The following is a 9,857-nucleotide window of genomic DNA, read 5'->3' as shown; positions in this document are numbered from 1 at the left end:
AGAACAACACAATAGTACAAGGCTGTAGAAAATGGCATAATTATTCCCAAAATTCAGACTAGAAGTAGGAATAAAGAAAAGTCTTTTCAATTATTTTTTCATCTATCCATCTATATCTTAGTAAGGAAAATATATTTAATTCACAGATCTGGGTATTATAGTAGGTTTTACATGAATGAAAAGATTATATCATAAACTGAATCTGAAAATCTGAAATCATCAGTGTTTCCCATCATAGTCTAGATAACACTGAAGCAATACGGTAGGAAAAATTAATGTAAAGGTGTAGCTAATTATTTCCTCTCCATGTAAATGGAAGAATCCCTACATTAAATTAAATAAAACAATTGCACATAGTAAAAAACTCTAAGAGTTTTGCTCTGATACCTCTGGAGCCAGCATTTCAGTCATGCTCATTTATGTGAAACATGTATATGTAGTTCCCAAATAAACAAACAACAGAAAGTCTGTAGCTCTTTGGGAGGGAATTTTTGAAGGGAATATGTACTTGTGTGTGTTTATATAAATCTATGAACTTTATATCTGTGCATGGAGAAGACTATTATTTGCATAGAAAAAAGCAAAGCTGGCCTAAGATTTCACTGATTCTAGTTGCATAGATTGATTTCTGTTATCTAGAACATACAGGTATTTTGTCAAATTACATGCCAGTATGTGCATCTTGTTCTTGGCTATCCACAGATGCTTCTGGTCCTCTCATTCTGGTTGAAATATCTAGTTGGTTTTGTTTTTTCTTGAACTTCAGGTAGAAATAAACTGTACTTCCAGCTCCAACAATAGAAAGAACTAGAACAACAAACAGCCAAATGATGCTGGTGGAAAATACTTTCTCCTTTTTCTCTCCTGTAAGTGGTTAAAATAGAATCAACACCTTTGATTTTAAGAGATTTCGAAATCCACTAATAAGTGAGGTTACTTGACTAGAATTCAGACAAATGTGATATTCACATGGATTTTCAGTTCAACCAGTTATTTTACTAACAAAAAATACATAAAATAAAACTAATTAAGAAAAAATACAAAGTTACATCTATTTACTGTATCTAGATACAAATGAAGTTTATGGACTTTTTATTTTGAAATGCTTTTAGAATTAATATTTAGAAACTACTTAATTATGTGCTTGTTATATTCGAGCACCTCCTTAATTCTACTTAAAGGAAGTATGCTTACCTTTATTTTCTGGTGATATCTCTGTGTTTTCAGTAGCTTTCAGAAAGAAAAGAAAGTGTTTATTTTGAAGGCACTTAAAAAAAGAAAAATTTCAAAGTTCCTAAGTCTGCATGCTCACCTGTTGATGATAATTGCAGTCCCCTGAGAGATGGAGCTAAGAATGTGTAAGCTTCTAACTTGACCTCCTCAGTCAAGTTACCCAACAAGAAATGAGAATATAGTAAGATTTCTGTATCTTCTAAAAGTGTTTACAAATGTGTTTATTTTGAGAAACTGCCTGTTGGACCTAAATTCATTTTTAGGTGTTTCCTGAAATGGGGAACTTTTCCTGAATGGAGGTCTCATGCATATTGGAAATATCTCATGAGCATCTTTATTCACAGGAATACTGAGCTGAAAAGAATCTTCTGTGAGTTTAGCCTTCTGTTGAAGGCAGCCCTTCCTTGTGATTGCGTTTGTGGAATGAACAGAATACTTTAGTAACTGGGCTTCCTAAACTTACTAGGTAAGAGAAAGATTAACAGAAATGCAGAGTTAAGGAAACAAAATGTTCAATTCAAGTTCTCGACTGCTTTAGTTTAATCTCATTTGGTAATTCAACCCTTGAATCTTCTTTCAGATGATCATTTTGCTATCAAAAAAATTCTAGCATTCCGTTAAACCTGATTCTATCACACTGTAGGTAAAGAGTGCCACAAAAATGTATGCAATCATATTCCTCTAGTCCATCAGTACAGAAGACAGTAATGAATCACCAATTCCTGCATTTATACAAGACAGAGTTTTCATTGCACTCATCAGAACAAGATTTCTTGGGGGTAATATATTCAACTGACATGAAACGACACTTGTTGCTTCCAAACTTAGGTTTGTGATTTTGGGGGAAAATTCTGGCTTTACTGAAAACCCACTTTTTATGAAAAATGAGTGGTCTCTAGCTATTCAGTTTCCTACACATAGGTGACTGAAGTATCCAAGACAGCTGCATGGGACTGATGGTATTATACAGGACTTATGGGGCGTGCAGGCTTCTGAGGAAGCACCTGGAAGCCATGTGGGATACCCAACTGTACCTGAAGCCTTAGTATTTAGGCAGCTGAATCCTGCTATTGGTTTTGCACATATAGCTGTAATCATTCTTTTCAGTATGCACACATATGCTTTACAATATATAATTTAGATACATTATGAGGCATTATTAGCCGTAGCTAATATAAATATTACTTACTTTTTGTTTTTTTGCAGATATATCCTTTTTTGAAAGAACAGACATTGCTGTTCCAGTACCCAGTGGATGCACATACTTCTCCACACTGCTTATGCCTGTTGTTTGAGGGCTCTGCCATATTCCAGTTGACAAAATCCACTGCAGTTTTGTCTGTCCACACCCACTCTTCTGATGTTTAAAATGAGCATGTATGGATAAAATACAATGTTTTAGGCTGATAGAAGATGTGCTAGGGAAAACAAAAAAGTTATAGCGTGAATAGATAATTAAATATTTCAGTTACAATTGCATATGTAAACATGCCTTGAAATATACTTTGTGTATTTGATAGATACATATACTTTCAAGTATAAAAAGTTGTTTTCTTTTTAATATAACTTATATCATCATTTTGTATTGTCTGATAATATGTGATTAAATATTTAAGATATTACCTATATCATTTTTCTTCAGTCCTATCCAAAAGTTCAGTGATTTTCCATGAAGTACCTTAATGCTGTCTGACAGAAAGTTTGCTTCATTGTAGTCTCTTATTGATACCAAGTTAGCAGCTGAAAAGTATTAATGAACACATTGCAATGTCTCATTTTCTTAAGCTTAATAGCCAGTCAATAAACATAGAAATTACATATTCTTGCACAGAATATTCACTAGTCTCATTATGTTTATTGTATCCTGTCCAGCCATTTTGAGCATGGCTGTGACCTGTGTGGATGCAAGTTAGCACTAAGACATGGATTTCAGGTTAGCCTTTAGTATTTTGGAGAAAAAGAAATGGTCTCCTGCAATTCTTTTGGATAGGTCCAACCACACCCCCAAATGTGATGCTGATATGCAGAAAGTAATACATGTGATGTAGTCAGCACCATGTATCCTGCCATTACAGCTCTGCCATACACCAGACATGGGGTGCTATTAGAATCATGAATACGTCCAGAAGCTGCGTTGGGGTCATCAAGAAATAACCACCTTCCTGACCTGGTCTAGCTAGAGTGTAGGCAAAAGCTTAGGAATTTAGTATATGGACCAATGTCAAGATACGATCTTTCATTCTGCTTTTTAGTGTAATGCTTTTTCTAGTAATTATGTGATCTATCTTTTTATAGAACTATTTTGTGAATTTTATTGTCACTCAATTGTAAAGTAAAATGCCTTTGCAAAGCTACTTTTTTTGTTTACTCAACCGTAGGCCAGTGTCTTAATACATAAGAGGAAGTGTTACTAGAAATCGCTGTATTACTTCTTCATCTTAAGAGAATAATTAGTCAGAAATATAGTGTTGAGGTATAATATGTTGCTTATTCTTCCTCATAAAAAAGCTGTTAGAAGACATTGAAATTATGTTCTATCTCAGGAATTCTTGGCTGACACTCAACAGAAATCAGAGATGTGAAGTAGAGCGTCTTTTCCTCTCCTCTAATCCACATACAGCTCTTCTCCTCAAACAGTAGACAACACAGTGGAGTGTTCCAGAGGAGGGACTGGATGACTGGATGTGTTCTGGCAGTTCAGGAAAGCTAAATAATGGAGCTCATTCATTCTCATTTGCTGTCCAGCCAGTGAAATCCAATTATTAAACAGAGCCCTGGAACTAACAAAGACGGCTTTCCCAGGGAATTGTGTCTTGTAGCTTACATTTTGTGTGGATTCCCTCTTATTTAAGAAAGGAAAAGATAACACTGCAGTCTTCACCTCAGCGGGACACTAATAGATTTTTTCCGCTCTACGCAATTATTGCTTTTCATAAAACTAGGAGGAACTTAATATTTTTGAGATACTAATAGCTCAGCTGGTAATTGAGATATCAACAATACCTCTATCTCCAAAAATATTTAGTTTTATAGTGAAACAACATAAATAGAGTTTTCTCAGAAAAACAGGCTAAAAAGCATTGAGTTTGAAGTTTTTAAGTAAGATTTTCTTAGCAATATCACACACTATTTTATGACTTTAATTACATCTTCAGTCTTTCTAAAACACGACACTCACCTAGTCAGGTACATTCCTGATAAGCTTGAGACCAGCTTCTTTTCCTAGAGGCCTCAAAGTAATAGCAGTGACCATGGAAAGGTATCCAAGATTTGTGTCCTTTTGATTCAGGGCATTTTCCAGGGAGTTCTGGGGGCTCAGTAGGTGCTATTACTGATAAGAGATCAGGTAGTTGTGTCCAATTACTTTATAAAACTCATTTTTACCATTATACTAGTAAGACAAAACTAAACAATTGTATTAGGCTTGTAATCATAAAAGAAATGAAACATTCTAAAAAGAGCTTGGATATTGTTTTGATTTTGTGTTTGAGAGCATAATTTATTTCACATTTAGCAATCAAGGTGATTAAAAAGATACATTAATTTTTAAGAAGTATAGATTCTGTCCAATGATGATTTTTTAATGACTCTAGTCAATAAAATATCCAGCTAGATTTTTGGCATAAATATCTGCCTAATTAGTTAAAACTGCTATTTTTAAAATGGCTTCTGACACTGATTTTTTTGATGATCAAAACCTTATACTAGAAATTGTGAATATGAATGAAAGTGTTGGCATTATTCAGCATGGCTTGCAGGTGTTTTTATTAAACTGCATCCTGAATAGATTCCATAGTGATTGATATAATAGGAAAATTACAAATGTGAAGATAAATGCAGATGGAATTAAAATTAAATGTTCTGCCAAATTACATTTTCTTCTTATGAGTCTTCCAGTCAATTTCTTTCCCTGTTGAGGAACATTCAGCTCTCAAATTAGATTTCCAGAATATTAAAGTGGAAAGAGAGATTACATGTCAACCTAAAGGCCTTTTTTCAAATTACATCTTAATATGTAGTTTTGCATGTAATTTGCATGCATCTTAGTATGTAGTTCGCATGTTTTGCACGTAATTTTTAATTTTCTAATGGGTCAAGAGTTTTCATAAAGTTGAAAGCATTAGAATATTTAGCTAAATTGTGAAATCACAGTTTTTGTTATTTGCATAGAAACTGTAGAAGTTTGTGCTTGAAAGGTGCCTCAAGGGGTTATCTAGTCCACTCTTGTGCTCATAGGTGACATCAAGTAGATGTATAATTATGCCATTTCTAACAAGTTCGTTCTATCTGTTCTTAACAACCTGTAGTGATGGAGGTTCCCTGACCTGTCCAATGTGTTTATTAAATGCTTCTGTATTGTACATTTAGAAGATTTTCCTATCTAACATAGATCTCTTTTGCTGTATTTTAAGCCTGTTATTCTTTATCAGACTTGCATGGGATATAGGGAAAAATTTAATTTGATTTCTTTAGAGCTGTGTTTCATTATTTAAAATGATACCATGGTTTCTCTTAGTCTTTTGTTCTATAGACTGTCCAATCCCAATTATAATCTTTCCTTACAATTCTTGTTTCCTAGTTATCTGAAAACTCTAGTTGACTGACATCCTTTTCAAACTTTGGTGCCCCAAATTGGATACAATGTTCCATATCAAAACAGATCTCATAGTCAGTGAATGAGTTTTCCTATTAGAATGAATAATTAAGAAATCACTGAGTAATCAGTCCTATGTTTTTCAGAGTTCCGGAGATGGTTAGTATGAATGGATTGACTTCTGGGAAGAATTCATGTAAATTTTTAAAACTAGTTAGCTGCCTATGTCATCCTATATACTAGTCCATAAAGCAAGTATTTTTCCAGTTTCCTGAGGTATTTAGCTCAGCTGATAAATCTCCGCACCCTGCAGTTAAAATACTTACATTCAGTTGCTTACCATCAGATTTTTTACAGAGAGAAGAGTTCTTCCTTGCATGAAGCTGTCTTCCAGGTTCCATCAGTATCTAGGTAGACACATGCTAATTTCTGTTTCGGTTCCCCACTGGACCACTTACTGTAAATTAATTTCCATTTGTCAATCCATTGATACTTGCCATTGGTCTGGAAGTAAAATCTATATGGTAGTTTCAAGATCAGTGAGAGTGACGTACACAGGATCCTTAGAGGACTTTCATAAAACTGGTGTAGAATCATGTGCTTAATAATGCCACATTTTTATGCTTGTAAATACGTATTGCAATGAGATGTACAGTGTCTGCTATACAAGAATATGAACATAGAATAATTTTTTTATACCCTGTAGAAAAGTATCTAATATGAATTCAGAACATTTTTCAAGCATTGGGAAACAGAAGGGAAAAAGTAAGGGAACGTGAAAGAAGGCACAAAACTGGGAATCAAATAAGACATCATGTTGGTACCACCACCCAAAGGCCTCCACAGAGAATGACTGTGTGGGTGGAAGTGTTGATCAATAGCCATCACTTTTGTTGTAGTTACTGTGACTGTGATTCATAGGGAAGAGTATAGCATGTCAAAACACACCCACAAGGCAAATGTTTACCTTCCTCTCCCCTGTCATACAACTGAAGTAGACATCACACAGACAAAAGATTTTCCTCCATAATATTCTAACTTCTAAATGGGGAGTATTACACCAATTGCACTTTCAAAGAATATATGCATAGGTCCATATGTCCAGGTACCATATCATACAGGCTTCAGATTCCTTTAAATAAGTTTTGCCATTGTTTCTGTCCACAACTGTATTTCTCTGCTGCTACCATAAATAAGACTACTGTAGGGGGATATGTGTGAACATAAACACACATGTAAAATACATTCCCGGATCTCAGGTGTGCAAACTAAGATATGATGTCATTAATCACTGGGATATATAAACACATGGAGGGCGGGATGTATTCATGCATGTTGATTATTGGAATATCTTTTAAATTAAAGCAAACTCATGATGTGGGAGATACTACTCATTATGTTGTCAACCCTTTAAATGACTTCAAACAATACACAGCATTGTGGTATACTGGTTTGCAGGAGCATTTCCCTGGGCTAAAGCATTTAAGAGTTCTTAATTCATTAAAATCTCAAGTGTGGCTCATATTCATTGAACTCGAGCATTAAATGGGTATGGTACTGACATAAATTGTTGCTTTCAGTGATACACTGACAGAAATTCTTACAGGTTTCAAGATGAAAGCATGCAGTAAGATTCTTTTAAACAAAGAGTAAGACAGGTGCAGTGTAAGCTTGACTATCTGTAATGTATGTGTTCTTACCATGTTGCTGTTAAGACCAATCCATAGAGGCTCTCCATATTCTTGTGCGAGTAAGAACAACAGTGATTGGCTATATGGATCTAAAATGCTGGCAAGTTCTGATGCTTTGCTGTTACAGGATTTTTTTGCTTCTTCCCAATTCATTTTGGAATGGATGACAGAATAGCTAATTCCATCAGAATGGGCAGAAGTGAAGTCCAGCAGTGTTGCTGATGACTTAAAGAATTTAGCATCTGTAGGAATAAGGGAGAAGGAAAAAAACAGGAATAGGTAAATCTGGAGGACACATATTTGACTTGAGCAACTGAATAACATCTTCATTATTTACAAACCAAGCAGTAAATTGCTAATTTGAATAGAACACTTCTCATTACTTATTTATGAGTAGCAGATAATTGCAAAACAACAGTGAACATTCTGCATGAAAGGAATACATTCTCAGCCTCTGGCAGTTTTGAATCAGTGAATTCACAGTAGTTTTCATAGCAGTAAGTCAAAAACAGCACACCAACTCTGTGTATTTTCAAACTGTTCTTTGCTGCGTAGTATGGCTATCAAGTTTATTTAGATAAATGTAATACTTGCCAGTTATGATGATATGTAGGTCATTATCAACTTGTGTCATTAAATAGCTTGGGTTTTTTAGCTGTTAAATTACATTATTGTAAAATAAAAATATTTTGTGTTCCTAAATTCCAGTATTTATCTTTCCCTTTTCCAAAACACTGCTAGGCAGTACTGAGATGCAAGATGGGCTGTGGATTTTTTCTAAAGTTTTACTGGTCCTTTACCTAAAAAAAATCTAGAACAGTGATCTAAATCATATTAAACAAGAGAATTGATTTTAATTAATATATTATAAATTTCAAGACTAGCAAAACAGGACTCACCACTATTCTTCTGGCATATATACCTTCTGGACTGGTAACACTCTTCATCACTCCATTTTCTGTGTCATCAGCATGACCTTTCTTCAGAGAAACACAAACTGTTGGAGGAAGGGAAGGAGTATGAATACATTGATATTAGAAGTTAAAAACCAAAGTACTGTAAACCTAGGACATTTCACTCCTTTTTTCTTTGAATTCTGATATTGTGGGTTTTGAATTACTACTCTGGAAACACCTTCCTTTGTGGCCTCCTTTGTTATGGAGAGTGTCTACTTGGTACTCTTCTGTAAATCTTTGCAAAGCTGCTGCTGCAGCTCAGCCTGCTTCTTCATTTGATTACTTTTTGAGAAGACATACTTGAAAGACACTACTGCTTTCAAGAACATTTTATCACACCTTTTGTTTCATTGACTATTGAGCAACTCCCAGCTAGATTTTTGAATAAGAATGAAATAAAAATGAATGGAAGTCAAGCTTTGTATATGGCCTGCAAAGGGACATTTAAATAGTGGTTATTCTTGACAGAATCATCTAATTGCAGAGCAATTGCAATATTTCTTTCAGCAACAGCAGGACAGGATACATTTCCGAGTGCTTAAGAAGGTGGAACTTTAAGCTAGTTAGAGCCTGCAACAGCCTATGGAGCTGCCACAAAAAGTTTTAGAAACACCTTTTTTGTGAATTTTATGGTCTTATTTTGAAGAAGACTGGGTAGAAATGAAGAAAGCTGATTATGAAACAGGAGTGGAGAAGATGGGCAATTGCTTCTTTAGCTTGAGTAATTTTTTGATAATATTTGACTCCTTTAAAAAGATTCTCCAAATGAGACAGTTCAAGGCAAAGGAGAGAATTAGAATGTAGCCTTGCACATATTTTTTTTGTGGAATATTTCCCAGTTGTTGGAGCTGTAGTAAAATTTAGCTATGTATGAGCTGTGTCATATGTGTCTTCCTGCACACCTTGGACAACTAGATGAGCAAGAGCAGTATGCATTGGCTGAGGTGTAGATTACACTGGTTCTCTAGAGCTTTTATTTTTTTTTATTTTATTAGAGGTGTAAATGACAAAATGAAGGGCAGAAGGACAGTGAGTAGGATGATACAGAATGAGAAAGGCAAGTTCTGAAAGGAAGATATGGAAATAAATGGGAAAAAGGCAATGTGGTGTGGAAATCAATCTGTATTGGACTGAAGGTTTAGAAGGCTGTATTATTTACAGCATTCTAGGGTTTAATTTCAGTACTAGTAGTGGTGAGAGTTTGATTGGTTTAGAAAGCACTTGACCTCTGTTGGTCTCTTGCATCTCAGTTACAATTTTAAAGAAGGAAGAAAAAAATAGGAAAAAATTAATTCTTTCCTGTTGCATGCTCTTCTCCTTCCCTATCAAACATGTGAAAATGCTCCCAATGTTTGTTAACTTTTAAAATTTGAATGCTATATT

At 34.6% G+C, this 9,857-nt stretch overlaps 1 pseudogene; it reads right to left on the bottom strand.

The window, feature by feature from the left end:
* Positions 1-661: 661 nt before the first annotated feature.
* The window catches only part of LOC106489926 (macrophage mannose receptor 1-like), a 31,846-nt pseudogene continuing 22,650 nt past the window's right edge, over positions 662-9,857 (bottom strand).

Source organism: Apteryx mantelli, chromosome 2, assembly GCF_036417845.1.
Source record: "Apteryx mantelli isolate bAptMan1 chromosome 2, bAptMan1.hap1, whole genome shotgun sequence".
In the NCBI taxonomy this organism is placed as follows: domain Eukaryota; kingdom Metazoa; phylum Chordata; class Aves; order Apterygiformes; family Apterygidae; genus Apteryx; species Apteryx mantelli.
This window is presented reverse-complemented; position numbering and strand designations above follow the sequence as displayed.